Raw genomic sequence first — 19,856 nt, forward strand, 5'->3', positions numbered from 1 at the left:
ATCAGTTTACACATAAGTCAACTCTCTCTCCCATATTATATAGCAGAGAAATCATTAGCCTGACCCATAAACTGTACAAATACTTATGACATCTTTGAGAAAAATGTCAGTCTTATCCTCAAGACCCTATGGTCTGAGTCTTTCTAAAAGTAAGTCAATTCCCTATCAAAGGTGGCTCTTAAATTTTCAGAACAGAATGTCAATTTTACTGTTTATACATATGTTATCTTAAGAAGATGAGTATCTCAGGACACCTGACTGGCTCAGTCGGTGGAGCATGCGAAGTATGTGACTCTTGTTCTCAGGGTTGTGAGTTCAAGCCCTACATTGGGTAGAGAGCCTACTTTAAAACACACACACACACACACACACACACACACAGAGAAATTAAAAAAAAAGAAAATGAGTATCTTTTTAATTAATAGTACATAATTGTAACATTGAATATTTTGCTAGATAACTGGGAGTTTCTCCCATAGTTTCATATGAAAACAGCATTTGCAGCGTCGAATATTGCAGAGAAAGTCTCCAGGAAACAAGTTGACTCTTTATTCCTCTCGGGACTCTAACAACTCACTCAGTATTATATCTGCAATAAATCACCCGGAATTTACATGCTTGGATTATAGTATCTCAGTTTCCTACAGAAAATCTTTCACTGGGCTAAGATTTAATGTGACATGAGAGCCAGTGCTTCCACTTTTCAAAACTTACCCTAAGGAAATAATCCAAATATTGACATGCATTTATTTAGCTCTATCCCTGCTTTGTTCCAGAAAGACTCAAAGGCTTACACGAATTATCAAAATAAAAGAAAACTTAGAGTAAGTAGGTAAAGGAAAGAGGACAGAAGGGAAAGGGGAGGAGGACACTCTGGGAACAAGGCTGGTATCCTTTATGTAAGGTGTTCTTTATAGTCCTGTCCAGGTTTGCTAGAAGCAGGCCAAAGATTTGACTCTGCATTTCTGGCAGCTCATAGCTCTGAAGGAAACACATCCAGCTACCTGATTCCCTGAAGAACACAGTAACATTAACTGAACATAGTAACATTAACATTACTCAAAAACAAAACCAAACAAAACAAAAAACAAAACAAAACAAAACAAAAACCCCAAAACCAAAACAAAAAAACAACTATTCCTGCAATTGAAATGAGAGGAATTTCTCAGGTGGGTCCTCATAAAGAAAACACAGAACATGAGAAAGAAAGAAAGAGAGAGAGAAAAGAAAACACAGAAAATGTAATAAGTAATATAAGCAGCAGCATTCTTGATATAAATACACAGACACACTGCAAAGGGGTGGCTCTTATCATGTCCATTAGTGTGGGTCCACTTCCAACATGAAATTCAATAAAAGTGTTTCTATGGGAAACTAAATGCAGTTCATCATCCAGAATAGGAAAAGCAAGATGTATAAGGATGTTCACTGCAGCATTTTTATAGCGCTAAACGACTGTTAAATTGCAGTAAATCTGAAAATTGAGAGTTAAAAATATAATCACAAAAATTATGTAGTAACAAGAAAAAACATAATGTGTTAAGGAATAAGTGGGACAAAAAATTAAGAGAATAGTATAATTGCAAAACGAGGCTGCATCTGGCGGTTCCCATATCCCCAGGGCCCTTTACCGCTAAGGGAACCCAGCTGAGGTTCCCTGTGAAAACCATAATTGCATAAGGGCAAAGATGATTACATTTGCCAACATGAAAAGATTGGCAGATTTGTATTTTACTCCCTCTGTTTTCCTAACCAACACTAATAAAGGTACAGTGACTTTGAAATAAGAACAAATACATAATGCTTCCAGTTTTTTAGAGAAGCCATATAAGAATTGACTCTGTGAGACACCGTGCACACATTCAGCTCAAGACAGTCCAGTCTGATACTTAGTATTCTTTATATAAAGACCCCCACGAACTCATTTCTCTTGGAACTTAATGCTTAAAATCAGAATGCATCTCCTCCTACAGAAGCCAGTACGCAGCACAACGTGCTTTCCTTTTTGCCTTATCTGCCAGGGAATCCTTACCTAAACTGACTTCTAAACTGTGATAATTATCTCCCATTAGAGGCTCAGCAAAATCTATTTCTCTGTTCTTTTTCATTGATTTTGTCTTTTTTATGTTTAGCTGTATTTTCCGCTGTTTCCGCACCGTAAGCCAACTTAAAAACCTTTTGTAGAAGTAAGCAAACACATGCACATACGAAATGGTAATCAAAGAAAGGTGCATCTACTGAACATAAGAAGGAATTCCTAACAGAATGAGCTGGCCAACGACGGAAGAGGCTAGTTCTCTGGGGTTTCTGTCCACAAGAGGTTTGCAGTTCCTTTTCAAATTATAAAAGCGTCCTCAGAAAGAACAATATTAGACTAGACAGTCTTGGCAAATTCTACTAGTCTTATCAACAAAGAGAATGTGATATGTGAACAAGAAGAAATTTTAAAGGTGCTTTAGTCCCAATCCCTCCTTTACTGATGGGAAAAACAAAGGCCCGAGTTCAGAAACAAACTGCTAGCTGTGTGCAGGGCTGGAAGCCACGTCCAGTCACCTGGGGTGTCAGCAAATGACAGTAGGAACAGCAAAACTTTCAACCTCTTATTTCCCGATTCCTGATTTTGTTTGTTTTAACCAAGTAATAATTTACTAACTCCTCAGGAGACTGTTTTAGATCTCAACGCTTTCTGAATGGCATCTTTCTGGAAAACTCTCTGGAGGGGCGCCTGGGTGGCTCAGTGGTTTAAAGCCTCTGGCCTTCCGCTTGGTCATGATCCCAGAGTCTGGGGATCCAGCCCTGAGTCGGGCTCTCTGCTCAGCGGAGAGCCTGCCTCCTCCTCTCTCTCTCTCTCTCTCTCTCTCTCTCTGCCTGCCTCTTTGCCTACTTGTGGTCTCTGTCTGTCAAATAAATAAAATCTTAAAAAAAAAAAAAAAATCTCTTGGGAAACTTTCCCCATGCTGGAGAACTTGGGTTCTGAAATCCTCTTGCCCCCACCCACTTTCAGTAACTACCAGACATATTAAACACAGTGACCATGAAAGTCACTGTGGAATGTAATAAATGATAATCAAAATACCTTGAAATCAATTTTTATCTTCTTGCGAAAATACAAAGGACCTTCTTGTGTATTAGCTAATTTATTTTCACACCATACTGTCTTCTTCCACTTTTTTTCACTGTTTTTACATACGCATGACAACTATTGGTAATTTGCTCTTTATTCATTGACATTTCCAAGAGGTGATAGCTCTCATTCTTGAAAATTTCTTTATATTGAATGAGGACCCATGATATATAAGATAGGTTCCTGCTGTTTATTTTAGATAAGGATTTGATGACGGTTACACAAGGCTCTGTCTGTCTGGTTACATTTCCTTTGTCATCACTTGGTGCTCACATAGTTCAGGCCATATTCAGGTAAACCCTTCACATAAAGACATACCATCCCCTAGTGACAGGCTGCACTGGGAAGGCTGGCCAACAATCCTCCTGATGACTCACGAGCTCAGGGGTGACACAGGTGAACAACTGCAAATATTCCTCATGACCCGTCACTACTCCCAGAAAAAGTTCAAAGCACACGTTCCAGTGCAAGGTGGGCTGACGCCTCCATTCTTCTGTGCAAAAGGCAGCGCTCTTTATGCATAAGAACAAAATGCAATTGGATTATTATTGAGCAGATGCCTCAAGCACGCAGTGTGCTCTGTGCTTTTTTATGTAATATTTTATTTAATCCTGATAACAACCCTGTGGGATATGGATATTATTTTCATCACATTACAGAGGAGAAACTGAAGTGTATAGAAAGATTAAGTAATTTGCCCCTGGAAACAAAGCAGATAAGTATTAGTGCTATGATTCAAAAGCAGGTGATAAAACTCTGCATCCCACACTCTTATACCAACTGATCCCTACTCCAGCTGTCTCCCTTGACTGCCAAACAGTAAGTATTTTCAGGCAGCTCCCAAACGGCAGTGCTCACAGCTCTGGAAGCAAGTAAATGTAGTGCTACTCTTGAATCAGGAGATGACGGTAATGCCGCAGATAAAGCCTATTTCTGCAACTGACATCTTTTAAAGGGAAACAGAGGTTGAAATTTCCTCCTTGAAACATTGTACTCCTTCCATTACCACGATTCTACTCTCTCTTTCTCATTGTGTCTCAGGCTTCTCCACCTGCATCTGCTCCTTCAATATTGGTTCTGACCCGGGACATCACATCATCTGCCCCACCCAGTTTTTTGAGCTACTGCAGACGTCCAGCTTCTGATAATATAATGCACATCGGCGATTCCCTCTGTAATGCTGCCCTCACTCTTGCCTTCTAGATCCCTCAGGCATCTCTAATGTACCAAATCGAAACTCACTCCTCAAGTTTCCTCCCCGCTGGAATATTCTCTCAGTGAAATGGCACTGCCGTCCTGAAACCCTGAGAGTTAAACTAGAGATCTGGGGGTCACCTTGGCTTCCTCTCTCCTCCAGACTTCTCATCCCTGACGGAGCACAACGCCTGATCCGTACTCCCCACCACCATCACCTTGTGAAGCACCCCCGCGGCCAAGTTTCTCTCTCCTTGACTATTGCCGTCAGCTCAGATGCTGGTTTCCCTGCCTTCATCATCACTGTCCTTCTGCCACAGTCACCCAAGCAGTCTTCTAAAACCTAAGTCTGAACCTGTCATTCTCCTTTTGAAAGCTTTTCAAGTGTTTCCTGTTGCCTAAGTTCAGATGCCCTGAGACAATTCTCTGCTGTACCCTATCTTCAAGGTTTAAACACTTATCTGTAGTTTCGCAAATGCACTATGCTGCTTCCTGTTTTTGTGCATTTGTACAAACCACTAACTCCAATTAGAATGCCATTCTATTCATGTATTAGAAAGAGATTCATTTTTCAAGGCCCTGCCCAGGCATCTCCTCCTCTGTTAAGCCTCTTGGTCTAAGCAAGCAGACTGTCTCAAAGGTCCTTCCACCTGGACTAAGAATCAAATTGACATGAGACAGATTCACAGGAGAAAAACAGATTTAATATAAGCATACATATGGGGAATTCACGCGGACATGGAAATTCCAAAGACAGCCAAGCTAGCTGAGGTATATATGTCATTCTGAACTAAAGAGAAGGGGGTAGGGGTCTGAGATTTCAGAGGAAATAAATGTACTTCACAGAGTGATAAAAAGAGCAGATGCTTCGTAATTAGTTTGCCCTGTCATACAGATAAGTCACCCAGATAAAATGTATCTTTGTTAATGACCCGTATTTTGGAAAGGCCCAAATTCAGATTCTTCTGTGTGCTCAAGGGAGGGACAAAAGTTTCTCTTGAACCCACAGGGTCTCAAGTGCCTTCAGCTCAAAATAATCCACATGCCAAAGTGGCACATTGTGGGGGTGGGGGGAGGGCAGGACCTGTCCTGAACCCCTTCAGTATTTACAGTGTACCTCTGTAATACCAATACCTCTTCTATTGGATCCTGAGCCTTCAACTGCATTTATTGCAAAAGGCATGTCAACGAAGTATTCTTTCTTGGCCTTTGCCGTGGCTTCCAATAGGTGTAACATCTTTTCCCATCTCACTGACTTAGGATGAGGCTGTGTGATTCCTTTGGTGTGGAGGCAAACACAATATATGGCACATCCTCACAGAAGCTTTAAGTAATCTGAATAGTTTGCTCTCCTCTTCTTTGCTCTGCCCCCATCTTCTGCTCTGTACTCTGAGAGTGCTGCACCCCACACAGCCACTGCTGCTCCCTGGGCAGGAGTCGCAGCATGAAAGCTGCATGGACCTGAACCCAGGGCTGGTACCATGGACAGAGCCTTGCCAAGCACAAAGAACAGTGCTCATGCAAATGAGTAAACCACTGAATTTTAGGGGCAAAAACTAGCTAACAGAGGGCACTTTAAAGAAAGCGGCATGATTTCTGAGTAATATTTAAAAGATGTCAAAAGATCCCATTTTGGAGGTGGCTACACCTTGCTCACACCGACTTGTGTTACCCTGGCCAAGTAACTTACACTCTCTGACCTCCAATTCCTTCAATTATAAAATGAGTGTTGTGACTAGATGATCTGAAGGTCCTTTTCTGTTCAAATTCTCTAATTCTACTGTTCTAGCAGGAAGTTTTACAGTAATAAATATAGTCATTGCAACATTTGAATGTGGTGGAGAAAAATTGTAATTTCTACTTTCTGGAGGGGAAAACTAAGACACAAACTTAAACAGTTAGATAAAACACGAAAATCCTGGGGGTTCGGCGTTGTGACAAAGCCCCATTCAGGAAAATGTGATGGGTTATACATATTTATATATGATGATAAACATGCTTGATACTTGAGATTCTACCCCATTTGCTGGGCATCCCTCCCACTCCCAGCAGCTCCATTATTGTACCTAATCCTTGTTTTCTACAACCTATATTACCAAAACTAAAAAAAAAAAAAAAAAAAAAAATGCTGAAACTACATCACAAATTTCAAAGAGAAAAGAACAAAACCAGTATCTTCTTAGGTCCATCCTACACAGCAATTAATATAGTTTCACGGTCCCTTTGTTATGTCTTGACTGCAAGCTGCCAAGATGGGTCAAATAGTCTGAGAGCTCATTATTGCTCAGGCTTGACTGCTAATGACAATGGCAAATATATTGCTTTCTCTGTGCCAGGCAATGTCCTAAGTACCTTTCCTGTACTATATTAACTCATCTAATCCAAAGAACAGTACCAAGAGGTAAATACTGTATATTTTTAAAAGACTTTATTTATTTATTTATTTATTTATTTAAGAGAGAGAACATGAGCCATGGGGCTGCGGTGGGGAGGGCGGGAAGCAGACTCCCCACTCCCCCACTGCCCACTGAGCAGGGAGCCAGATTTGGGGCTGGATCCCAGGATTCTAAGATCATGGCCTGATCCAAAGGCCGACGCTTAACTGACTGAGCCACCCAGGTACCCTGGTAGATACTATTGTCAATCCTCATTTTGCTAAAGAGGGAACTGAGGCACAGGGAAGCTGAGTGATTTGCCAAAAGCCACCCCGTATAAAAGGAAGAATCCAAACCCAAACAACCAGGCTACGGAGCTCATAATCACAAACTGTAAAACCTTGAATGGGAGAATCCAACTGAAGCTCTGATTGACCTCATCTTCCCAGCCTAGATATTCTTAGCATAAAATCCTGCTTCCAGATTTCTTTCCAATTGCCAATGTAAAAAAGTGATTCTCATTTCTACTCCAACCATCATTATTATGTATAGTAAAACAAAGTGTTTTCCTTGATTTTAATGATTTGCTTACTCTTGTAGAAACCAGAGTAACACAGCAAATATATAAATATCTTTTCTATATGAGCGTGTCTTTTATATTTAGTTGGCACTTGTCTCCCACTGTCAACTAGGGTGTACAATTCATGAGAGCAGAGACTGTTGTTCATTGTAGCTCAGCCCTCTGAACACTAACTGCACATAGTGGCCATTTAATAAGGATTGATTAAATGAATGAATGAATGAATGAATGAATGAATCACAAGTTCCTGAAGGCCTGGGTTATCATTTTGTTCAGGATTATATACATAATAGATAAACAGAAAATGATGCTTACTAAAATTATATAAAAATATGAATATAACTTTTGTTTATCTCCTTTTATACTTTTGCCTCCTCCATGTTTTACTCCTAGCAAAACACTTTTTAAAGCCTCTGAAGGTGATAAGGAGCTAACTCTGCAGAGAGAAGGAATTTAAAGAAAGTTCCTGTCCTGCTAACACAAGTAGGAAAATAAATTTAGTACCTGCCATACATAGGCTTTTAAGACAACAGAACACTTTCTCAGATTGTAGCTTCTGTGCCAAAGTTTCTAACAACTTAATGCAAAGCATGTTTCTAAAATGCATTAGAAATGACTTTGTGATTGATGCAATGCTGATAGTTATAAAGTAGCTAATATGCATATTTCATTTTAAATATATAGTTTCAAATTAGAGCTACTAATTTATTAAATTGGATTGTACTTATTTCATTCACTTATTACATCATGAAAACATTTTGGGTAACTATCACCACATAGTACCTAGGTACCTGAATCATTAAGAAAATTTAAACCTTGGTCAATTTTTTGACATGATTAAAGTAAGATTACTGCCAGTCAGATGTGTTTCCATTTATAGCACAGGCTGCTGAATATATTTAAAAATTGTAAACTTGTTTTGACCTGGAATCAGATATTCTTCTCTTTCCTATAAATTAATGGGTCACAAAACCTAAAAACAAAAAAAAAAATCTCCTGTACTGTTTCTGTAATGAGACGTTATCTCATGACGTGCCACTAGAGGGAGCAAATCCCCAAAGCAAGGGTCTGATTGAAAGCCCTCCAATGGCCCATGGTTGCAAAGAGTGCAAGCAGAAAATAGACGACAGCATAGTGTTTTGGTTTTAAAACAAAGACAGACATAAAGCATTCAGTACTGTAGACAGTGTCTCTGTATAAAGAGCATATGAAATATGCTGGTTACGCTTCTACAGGATTCTTCCTACAGGATTTTTTCAAAATTTTTTTTTTACCACTTTGGAATAACTAAAAGAAATTGATTAATATAAGAATCAGGCAGCCTTGAAATGCAAACATTTAGTTATTCCCTGAAGTATACACTGGATGAGAATGCTCAAGACCAGTGGAAAAGAGGAAGAATTAGAAGGCCTGTGGGTCACTGACTCATTTCCAGAGCCAAGATTAATTTCCTATTCGATCCAAAACTCAACATCATGCCTTCTCAAATGTTCTTCTCTCTGCCTCCTGCTGTCTTTCACTGCTCAGCTTTTCTTTTACTCTTTCCCCTTTACCCCAGTTTGTGATCATTAAGTTTATATGTTATTTGGGCCCAAGATCCAGAGAGACCCGGGTTCAAATCTCAGTTCTGGCATTGTCTTGCTATTCAAAAATAAAACTCATGTCAAATTGACCATGATCACATTTATAATAAACAGTTTACTACCTTGATAGTTACTTAAGCATACCGGTAGTAATGGATGAATTATTTACAGATCTCTACTTTGTCAAAGTGTTCAAAATAATTCCCATTTTCATCTAAGGAGCATCATTTGATTTTTTTCAAAGTAAGAAAGATTCTGAATAATGGCCATTATCTGAACAAAAAAACTAATTTTGTGTGCACTATTTTCCATTTACTTCTACTCACTATTAGGTAGTGTTGACTGTTGTCTGATTCCCCGTAATGCCCTCCCTTCTTAGTCCAGGAAATAATTGTTCTCTTCTCTGGGTTCTAAATGCAATTTGCATATAAGTGCTTTATATGCATAATAATCAAATGCTTGTTATAGTCTGAGCTGGTTGTTTATACAGTTATGCCACACAACATACACAAAAGAAAGGTTCATGATGAATGGGTTAATGAATGAATCAATGAATAATAATTTAAAATAGTTCAAAATAAATATTCCTCCCAATATTTTCTTTAAAGATTTTATTTATTTATTTGACAGACAGAGATCACAAATAGGCAGAGCAGCAGTCGGGGGGCGGGGGGGGGTGGGCGGGGAAGCAGGCTCCCTGCTGAGCAGAGAACCCGGGCTCAATCCCAGGACCCTGAGACCATGACCTGAGCCTAAGGCAGAGGCTTAACCCACTGAGCCACCCAGGTGCTCCCCTCCCAATATTTTTTTTTTAAATTGCTTTTCTATATAAAGAAAAGCGAAGGGCAAGTGAATGGCTCAGTCAGTTAAGTGTCCAACTCTTGAGTTTGGCTCAGGTCACGATCTCAGGGTCCTAGGATCAAGATTCTTAGCAAGGAATCTTCTTGTCTTCCTCTCCCTTTGCTCCATGCCCCCCACCCCAGGCTCTTTCTCTTTCACTCTCTTTCTCAAACAAATAAATAAATCTTTTTTTTAAAGAAGAAAGCAAGGCAAAAAAAAAAAAATTAGTAGCAAACTATTAAAATGATTCAACCTTTAGTAAACAAACATTTATCAAAAAGATTTTCTACATGCAACACACTGCTAAGTCTTAAATTAAAGTACCTTGCTCATTTCAGAAAGTAAAAAAAAAAAAAAAATAGGAAGGGGGGAAGTGCAAGGAATGGTCATGTAAGAGCTGGTATTCACCGTGCAGGAAGCACTGTTTGACTACAGAGACTAGGAAAGATTAGGCTTGGAGATGGCTTTGAGCAGTTCTATAAAGTGTCAAAATGTCAAGGTAGATAAAAATTTATGGGGTATGCAAAGGAGAGTTATCAAAGGCTTTGACTCTTCTAGATAAAAGAGACTAATGAGATACAATAACCAAATGCAATGCATGATCATTTATTGCATCAAAACACAAATAAATAAACAAAGGGCTAGCAAGGACACTAGGAGAGATTTGAGTACATACTCTGTAATAGATAATATTGTTCTATCAGTGTGAAATTTCTTGAGTTTAATAACGGTATTGTGGTAATATAAAAGTGTGTCCTTATTCCTAGGACATGCATACTAATACTAAAGGATTTAAAGATGAAATAACATGATATCTGCAACTTCTATATAAATGTCTATATAAAGAGACATATATCAATATATGAATGATGGCGAGAAAGTAAATGTCACAAAGTATTACAACTGGTGGATTAGAGTAAAGGGACAGAGTTACCTTTTTAACTTCATCAACAAGATTAGGGGGAAGACTTTATATTGTGGGTCTTTATTTATTTGTCTTTGACCAGTCGTAAATTTTTTTTCTTTGTTTTAAATGTTTATATTGAGTTTTGGGAAAAGAATGATGTGGAAAAGAATTCTGAAACCAACTCAATCTTCATTCCTTTGAAATTATTTTTTTCCTAGATGCTCACAGAATTCTTGGTTTACACTGATACTAAATTATTTTGAAAAGATACATTAGTTAAGGATCTTTTACATGCAACAATGTAAGTTCTTTTAATTGACAAGCACAGATTATTTTTCTTTAATTCAGGAAAGTTTTCTTCTACTGCATATTTAACTGTTGCTTGCATTTAATTATTCTTATAAATTTCAAGAAAAGTCTCTTGTTTGTGCATTATTTGCCCTTACAAATTTTCACGTGTTTCTTCTGTCTCTGAGAGAATCTCAAGTATCCCTTTACATCCTGAAAGTGACAGTTTTGCTGTTTGGTATCTCCATCTTTTGCCTTTTTGTGCTGCTTCTGATGCCTAATTTCTTGGAATTTGTATTTTCTTGAATTTTATAATTGCAAATCAAATGCTTTCAAGAATTTTCTTCTGTTCCTTTTAGTGAATATGTCTCCAAAAGATGACTTTTCTCTACATCTTCAGATTATCATTTATCATCTCTTATACTATTATTTTTTCCCAAACCACATTTTACAGAAAAAGAAATGGTTCTCTATAATCAAGTGGTTTGGGAAACTCTGGGTTGAAAAGTTAGGCTTCTTTGCTGTAGGGCTTCTAAGACTTGAATGTGCTTTGTCAAGTCAGGGCACAGACAATGTAATACAAGGTGTTCTTCAAATGCATTTTAACCCCTAAGCCTGTTCTATGGGCCACTTTCAGCTTATCAAAGACCTCACCTGCTGGAATAGAAGCTGGGAAAATTTGTTACAGACTCTCATTACTTCTATTTCTCCCCCTCCCCATTATACGCAATGAAAAGAAACTTGGCATTTCAAAAAAAAAAAAAAAAAAGTGCACTGGTCCTCCTCTCCATCCAGTTGAAGGTGTGTATGTTTCCTTCTCAGGGCACACGCGTCAGGGCTGCTAATGCACCAAGCCTCAGAGCAGATTGCCAGTGTTCAGTAGTTGTTCAGCCCTTGTGGCTTTGCTGGAAGAAAGGTGGATCCTCTGTACCCCCGGCATACCTGCTGACTGTAAGGAACAGAATGCAAGTCCTTGATGGATGCTTGTCTGCCCCTCGAATTCACCTGCTGAAGCCCTAATCCCCAGTATGATGCTATTAGGAAGTGGGTTTGGGGAGGTGCTTAAATATAGATGAGGCCGTGAAGGTGGAATCGTCATGAAGGGACAGGGCCTTCAGAAGGAGGGGACGACACCAGAGCTCACATGCCATCTCTCTCTCTGCCATACAAGGATACAGCGAGAAGGCAGCCGGCTACAAACCAGGAACTCTCCTCATCAGACATTCAATCTGCTGGCACCTTGATCTTGGAATTCCCAGACTCCAGAACTGTGTGAAACAAATGCTTGCTGTTTTAAGCCACCCAGTCTATGGTACTCTGTTTAACCAGAAGAATGGGTGACATACACCATCACAAGAGGGAAGAGTTCTCATTTCTTTCTTTCTGTAAGGTTAAATTCACCCAATTTGCAACACACTATCATTGCCTGTCAACTTCCATCTTTATAACATTTACTGTGTGACAAGTGGCTGTCCCCTATGGATGCAGAAAAGGTGGGGGGCGACCAATGGATGCCAAGGGAAGACCCAAACCAGTAAGTCATTCCACTCCGGAGAGCAGTGGCTGCTTGGTTTTCTGGTCGCCACATGTCCTGCCTCTCGAAGGCAGAAACACACCCTGAGCACAGGTCAGAGCCTCCCCACCCCTTCTTCGTGGAGCCCTGACCTGCTGTGAAAGTCGGAATCTGCTCTAGCCATTTCTACGGCATTTCAGCGACATTCACACTGAAGGCAGGAGAGTATCCATCCAGAGTCTAACAAGACAGGCTCAGTTTATAGAGCTGCTCTGATCTGTATCTCATATGTATGTTGTTGTTGTTTTAAGATTTATTTATTTGAGAGACAGAGACAGAGCGAGTGTACGAGCACGAGTTGGGGAGGGGCGGAGGGAGAGGGAGAAGCGGTCTCCCTGCTGAGCAGGGAGCACAAAGCAGGGGTCCATTCCAGGACCCTGAGGTCATGACCTGAGCCAAAGTCAGCTGCTTAACCAACTGAGCCACCCAGGTGACCTTTTACGTATATTCTTAAATAGAAAACAAGAGGATGCTAACTCAAATCATTCTTAGCTAGCTAATATGTCCATCTAGAAGAATAAAATGGGACAAAATGTAAAGAATCAGTTTAATTTGGCAACTAATAAAATGAAAAAAATAACAGAATGTAATACACTTTGAATTACAAAAAGGTAGCAATTTCACCAACCTCCACATGACTTAGCAACTTCCCACTGATTTATTTAGTATCTGGAATTCATTATTATAACATTACATTCAAAAAGCAGTAATAATATGCATTATTTTTTGTGTTTTCCTCTATATAGCTCAAAATATTCACACAGAAAGGGTTTTTTTTTAATAAATGAAATAAGGTAAGCAAAACCAGAAACTAAAATTTAGATGAATTAGTATGTGGTGTTCAGAGACAAGTGGAAAGAAGAAGAAAAAAAATAGAATGCAAGCAGCCTAAAGAATACTGTGTCTTCTAGAAATGTTAGTCATAGATTTTCAATAAGACAGAAGATTTCTCCATGAGCCAGGGCCCTAGAGAAAAGGTTCTCTGCCTGTGCATCTGTGTGTATATGTATACGTACAGACATAAACACAAACACACAAATACGTACTAGATAATAAAATGTTAATTTAAGTTTATAGAGTATTTAAAACATTTGAAATATAATTTATCAGTAGTAATGTTAAGAAAAGGAAATGTTAAGAAATGCCATAACTCACCAAAAAAAGCCACTTGCTATTATAGGCAATGATATTTGCAATTAAGCTGAATACAACTAAATTATGACTTTAATTAAAAGGCATTTTCTAAGATGGCACCAACATGTTTAAAATTTAATACATTTTATATGAGATACTGGAGTTATTAACATAAAAATTTCTTTCTGCAGCATGTGCACTTTTGAAAAGCAAAACATCTCTAACCAATATCAAAATGCTCCCAGAATCCATAGAAGTTTCATTGCATAATAAATTCAAGGAGCAATTTTCTCCAACCTTTAATCCTGACTCCTACTTGGGATATACAATTGTATTTACATTCATGGCTAACAGTAAAAGGGCTGTTGACGCATTCTTGTGGCCACTATGTCCACATTAATTTTAAATGAAGAATGAATGGATGGCTCAGGGGACCGCCCTCTTGCCATTGTGCCAGCAACAGATGAGCAGAGCCAGCAGATCTCAAGATGTCTGGGCGTAATAACAGCTCTTTCGTCAGTGGAAGTGAGTTTGGGTCTGAACCCTGGGTGGGGCAGAGACAGAGGCCACACTACAAGTGTTGTCCTTTTCCAATTTTGTCTCTGTCTACAAAAGTCTTATTACCTGGAAACAACTAACCTGTCAAGGTGAAAAATAGTCTGTTGAAAATAAGCCTGAAGCACAGCAAATAGGATTATTTGTGATCATGCATGGTCCAGCCTTCAGAGGTGGTGACAATGGCCTTGCTTATCTCTGCTCCTGGTGGGCTGTAGGGTAAAGAGGGGAGTGTTTCAGCGTCTGCTGGCTTTGCAAATGATACAACAAATGTGGAGATAGGAAGAACGTAACAGAAGCAAAAAACGTGTGTGTCTTCTGCTCAAGGGGTTTACCATCTGGTTTGAGAAGCACATGTCTACCTATAGTGAAGGAGGTGCTCATAAACACAAATGAATCTTGGAATATGAAAGTTCAATGTGAAGGACAGACACAAGGTCACCACAAAAGGGTGAGCATCTTTCCCTGGCGAAGCTGCTTTTGAGTTACCGACTCATTATTAGCCTTTGAGTTACCCTCAGAATTAATTTATAAGACATGCAGAAATATTTACAAAGTTGTATCACTTTGTACCCACGGTATCACTCAGGCTAACGGTCCATGTTATTCAGAAAGTAGCAACAGAACTCCAGCCACTTTACAGCGTCAAAGCTACTCTCAATGCACAAACACACAGTTGCCCCAGCTAAGGGCGTCTAACAAAAGTGATATCCCTTCTATAAGACACTTCTACCCTTTGTGCAATACTTTAGTCAAGGTCAATCTATTACTCTGAAGGGCAAAAACATTGATTTGGTTCCAATTATATCAGTATATTTACTTTAAAATTAAAATATGTCGCTATGGAGGCTTAGCTTATGTTCTGTTTTTAAATTGACATAATGTATTATTTGTTTTAGGGGTACAGGTCTGTTATCTTATATTCTTAAGAAGCAATCATAAAGTATCGTGCAAGTCGTGCATGTTCCATGAGACGGATACGTTCCCTGTAATGGAAATTTGTCACAGTACGTACTCTGCTCAAATTCAACAGAAACAAGTCAGAAATGAGATAATGGCTACTTGTATGTCCACCATATGTCCATTGCCTCAAACATCTCTAAGCATTCTTGCCTTGGTCTTTTCTCCACTCTCACTGTAAGCCATCTCCTACATATCTTATCTTGATACTAACCCCCCTCACTCAAGTCAGAGACCCAAGAGTCAGCCTAGATTCTACATCCGATGGTACCTTAATTCTGATCGGCTGCCCACTCCTGACAGTTCCATCTTCTAAATATTTCTCACCTCTCTTTCCTACTCTCTATTTGCCGTACCTCTGCTCTGCTTCAGGCTATCATCTGTGGAGATAAGCAGGATTCTCTAGTGAAGAACCCTAGGAGCTCATTCTTGATTGTGTGGCAAGGACCCACTGGGCCTGTTTCACTGTCACCCTCTATCAGGAGGAGGGGTTGCACCTGAACTCCACTTCCAAGAGATCCCACGGTTTCCTTGGACGAAAAAGAAGCGGCAGTTTCCCACCGTGCCCAAAGCCCATAGGTGCTGAGATTTCCAAATAACCTGGCAAATAGTTGATAAAAAGCCAGACTGCTCAACACCAAGGCAAAAACTGCTGTCGTGGATTCTCAGGCGATTCCCACACTTGCCCCATAAGAAAAGCGCAGCAATAGACAGGCCGTGTGGCTTCTAGGCATGCCCTGTGCCAGAGCAGAGCCTCAGTGGAAGCCCTAAGCTTGGGTCCCATTGCCCCGCTGTGTGGGATGATGATGAATTCTGATGCCTTGCACGCACCTAGGATTTCAAACAGGGATGAGAGATGCCACTGTTGTTTGCCCTGTCACTCCTCCGAAGACTATCATCTATAAACCTTGTCCCTTCTCCACATGCTCTCGAAGGTCAGACCAGGTCACTTTCTGCCTAAAACTTCCCCTGTAGAACAAGGTCCAAATTCCTCACATGGTATACAAGGCCCTGAATAGTGTAGCTCCACCTTTCTTTTCCAGGCTCATTTTCTACCATTCCTCCTCTCCTCTCCTATTCTCCATTCCCACTACACACACACACACACACACACCACAGACATAAAACCCTGTGCACTTGCCTTCCTACACTGCTACCTGGCAATAGAAATTAGGCCAGAACACAAATGCTTCCTCCTCTGTGAAACCTCCTTGCCCCCCTCGTTAGAGATGGGTCCCTGTCCCCACCGCTCTCACTAGATAGCTCTGTTATAATCTTCCCAAAGACTGGGTCCCGGGACTGTGCCTTATTGTCTTTGCTGCCCTTCACTGAGCAAAGGCCTGGCCCATGGTAAGCACTTGAATATTTGTTGGAGAAATAAGCAAATATATAAATAAATGATGTCAATTCCTTAAGGCATCTCCCTGAATACCGCTGATGGGCTTTTTTGCTTTGGGTCCTCGATGTCGTCATTTTTCAACTATTTCAGTCTGTTATTGCTTGCTCTTGAAAGGGTTTCACTGATGATGAATCTGGGATCCCCTCTACTACTCTGGAGGTTTCTATATGCAGCGTTGCCCAAAGTAAAATGACAATGTGTAATGCAGAGTCTCTTCTGAAAAACCTACCTACAGCTCAGTTTTAGCCCTCTAAGTGTGTTTTCTTCAAACTGTATTTTAAACAATAATATAAATGTGTATAGAACTCCAAACATCAACTTAATATTAATGGTGATAACAATAATGGTTGCCTTTAAAGGACTCGACTGAAGTAAAAAAATAACCAAGAAAGTTGATGTGCAATTGAAATTTTATATTTTTCATCAGAAAAACAATTCACTATCAGTGACAAACAACAGTAAGGCTACTAAAACTACCTGTCACGCATCTAATGAAGACAGATTCTCTGGCGACCACATATAATATGTAATATCCAAAAGTGCTGCTGTAATTCACAGCTAATTAGTGTCTTGCCATTAAGAGAAGTGTCACGGCCCTAACTCTCTTTCCACATCTACTCAGACCTCCTAAGAGCCGACAGCCATGCAAGGATCACAACAAGCCAATTAGCTCCCACCCAACCCTGGGCTGCCGCTTCTCCAGCCCGCCCCAGCGTCCATAAATCACACTCTGTCATGAAGCTCTTCTGACAGCTGCAAAGCCGTTGCTGCTCAAGGAATAAAGACAAGACTTCCAAGGAAAACGTGTGTGGGAAAGACAGAGCTAGAAAGGGGGTATTATTTGCCTTCCTTTGGCAGCAGAGCAGTCAGCAAAATGGAAGACCATCAATTCAGGCTGATTAAGGGGACAACTGCACTAAGAAATCAATCCATGGTCTATCGGAAGATCCTCAGTGGTAATCAACGGTCAGCAGTGGGGTCGGTTGTTTGTGTGTTTGTTTTAATGTAGACATCTTGAAGACCTTTTTCGTTCCATTTTTCTCTTGGATAGCCCTCCTTCTGGCTAATAAGAAAATGTTCCTTTCAGTAGACTATAATGGTCCGCATTTACTTTGTCCCCCAGTGAATACACAGCAATCAGATAATTTGTTTGAAAGACTCTTGTTTGAAAGATAATTGTTTGACTTCATTCAAAAAGAATCTATAATGATATCCCGGTTTCCAAGCAAGGCCTACAAAGCTTCCTAAATCCATAAGCAAGCGCTAGAGTATTCTCAGCACATAAAAGCCAATATCCTTGTAATTTTGTTCTAAGCCTGTAAAGCTGTTTTGTTCCATAATATTCTACTTGGAAAGTGTTCAGAATAGTCACTGCAGCCTGGGCATCATTCAAAGATATGACTCAAGTCGTTCTTTCAGTTTGTTTTCCTCATGGAAATCTTCTTCTATATGTTTAATGCTAATCTAAAACATTTAATCTCGCTTTTAGCTAAATAATGATTACCTGAATTTGCATATAAATATTGGGAAAGCCAAATAAACAAATGGATACATTTAAATTGGGAATTCTCTTCTATCTCTTATCATGAAGCATAGAGATTTCCAAAAGACTTGTTTTTTCTTCCTCGGAGTATAACATTCTCATGGAAATCTTCCAATATTTATCTATAAGGATGTTCATGGCATCATACTTTATAACAGCAAAATAGCTAAAAAATACATAAAACATGAAATAGGTTAAATGATGAAATTCTCATACAATGGAAGGTTATGTGGTTTCTAAACATAATGATGTAGAAGGATATGAAAGGACATGCAAAATTGTTCACAGGACACTGAGAGACAAATAAGAAAAATGCAGCCTAGGTCCACTGGGTGTGTGTGCACACACAAATATGTGTGTATGTATAAATAAATACAGATAGCATATATACACACTCATATCTATATTTATATTTTTGTTCTTTACAAGATGATCTCCATTTATTTTCTGAATACAAGTGCGTGTTTGTTGGGGCACCTGGGTGGCTCAATGGGTTAAGCCTCTGCTTTCAGCTCAGGTCATGATCTCAGGGTCCTGGGATCAAGCCCCACATCGGGCTCTCTGCACAGCAGGGAGCCTGCTTCCCCCTCTCTCTCTGCCTGCCTCTCTGCCTACTTGTGATCCCACTCTCTCTATCAAATAAATAAATTTTTAAAAAATGTGCGTTTGTTTAAATATACTTACAGTTGAAGTACAGAAAAAAGCTTGCCAGGAAAGGTATTTAGATATGAAAAATGTACCTTCAGAAGGTGATATTTTTGATTCTTCTTTGAGCTTCTCTATTTATATAACAATGCTGATATTCCTTTCATGATCAGAAAAAAGTTATTAGATCTAATAAAATATTCATGTATGTCACCCAGGTGTGGATAGGTGTGCCCTAGTATGAAGTCACAGGCTAATGGGGCATCACTGTCAGTCATGATACTGTTTCATTAACACCTTGGGCATAAGCAAGATTAGGAAGGTCAGTGGTACATTCCAGAAATGGTAATCAGAACAGCATCCCCTACGCACGGGTGGACATGAAGCCAAACAATCTGAGAACACCATATGAACTTGGTGCAGGATGAGGCAGGGGCTGAAGGATGAAGCCTCTGAAAAAAGGTGCTTCAACACCACTGCCCTTACTCCTTTCCAGCTCCCACCCATCTGCCCCAATATTTGCGACTGCCTGGTGTGAGTAAGAAAAATGGGTCCCAAACACACACAGTCTGGCCTGAGTTCAGATCCAATCAAAGTTCCTAGGACATGTTGAGCTCAGGGCTTGCTTCCCTGGTGCACCATGAAGGCTGTCCTGACCTCAGCTCAGTGAGCTAGGCGGACACAATAAGGTACATAGGCATTGTGTTCAATAAACATTTACTGCAGGGCAATAAGGATAAAGGAAGGCAAAATCCTTTCCCCCAAAAGGTTTATATCTAGCCATAGTGCACACTTTAAAGCGGACAATAGCACAAGATGGGCCCAGGCAAAACAGAAGTCAGAGCAGAGCAAGGAGAGAAAAAGTGTCACATGACAGATGGTCTGGTTGGTCTTTAAGAAAGGACGTTCTGTAGCCTTGCAACATACACCAAGAAACAAATTCTTTAAACATTTATTCATTTATTTTAAAGAGAGAGCATGAGCAGGAGGAGGGCAGAGGGAGAGAGAGAGAGAATCCCAAGCAGACTCCCCGCTGAGTAGGGAGTCTGACCCAGAAAGGGGGTTGAGAGGCTCCATCTCATGAACCCCAAGATCAAGACTTGAGCCAAATCCAAGAGTCAGACATTTAACCAACTGAGCCACCCAGGTGCCCCAA

At 39.9% G+C, this 19,856-nt stretch overlaps 1 protein-coding gene across 2 annotated transcripts in view; it reads right to left on the reverse strand.

Annotated features, from left to right (window-relative positions):
- The window catches only part of FRK (fyn related Src family tyrosine kinase), a 101,295-nt gene that overhangs the window by 27,247 nt on the left and 54,192 nt on the right, over positions 1 to 19,856 (reverse strand). The window lies entirely within an intron of this gene.

The sequence above is a fragment of the Lontra canadensis genome, unplaced genomic scaffold, assembly GCF_010015895.1.
Source record: "Lontra canadensis isolate GAN:19392208 unplaced genomic scaffold, GSC_riverotter_1.0 scaffold175, whole genome shotgun sequence".
NCBI lineage: Eukaryota > Metazoa > Chordata > Mammalia > Carnivora > Mustelidae > Lontra > Lontra canadensis.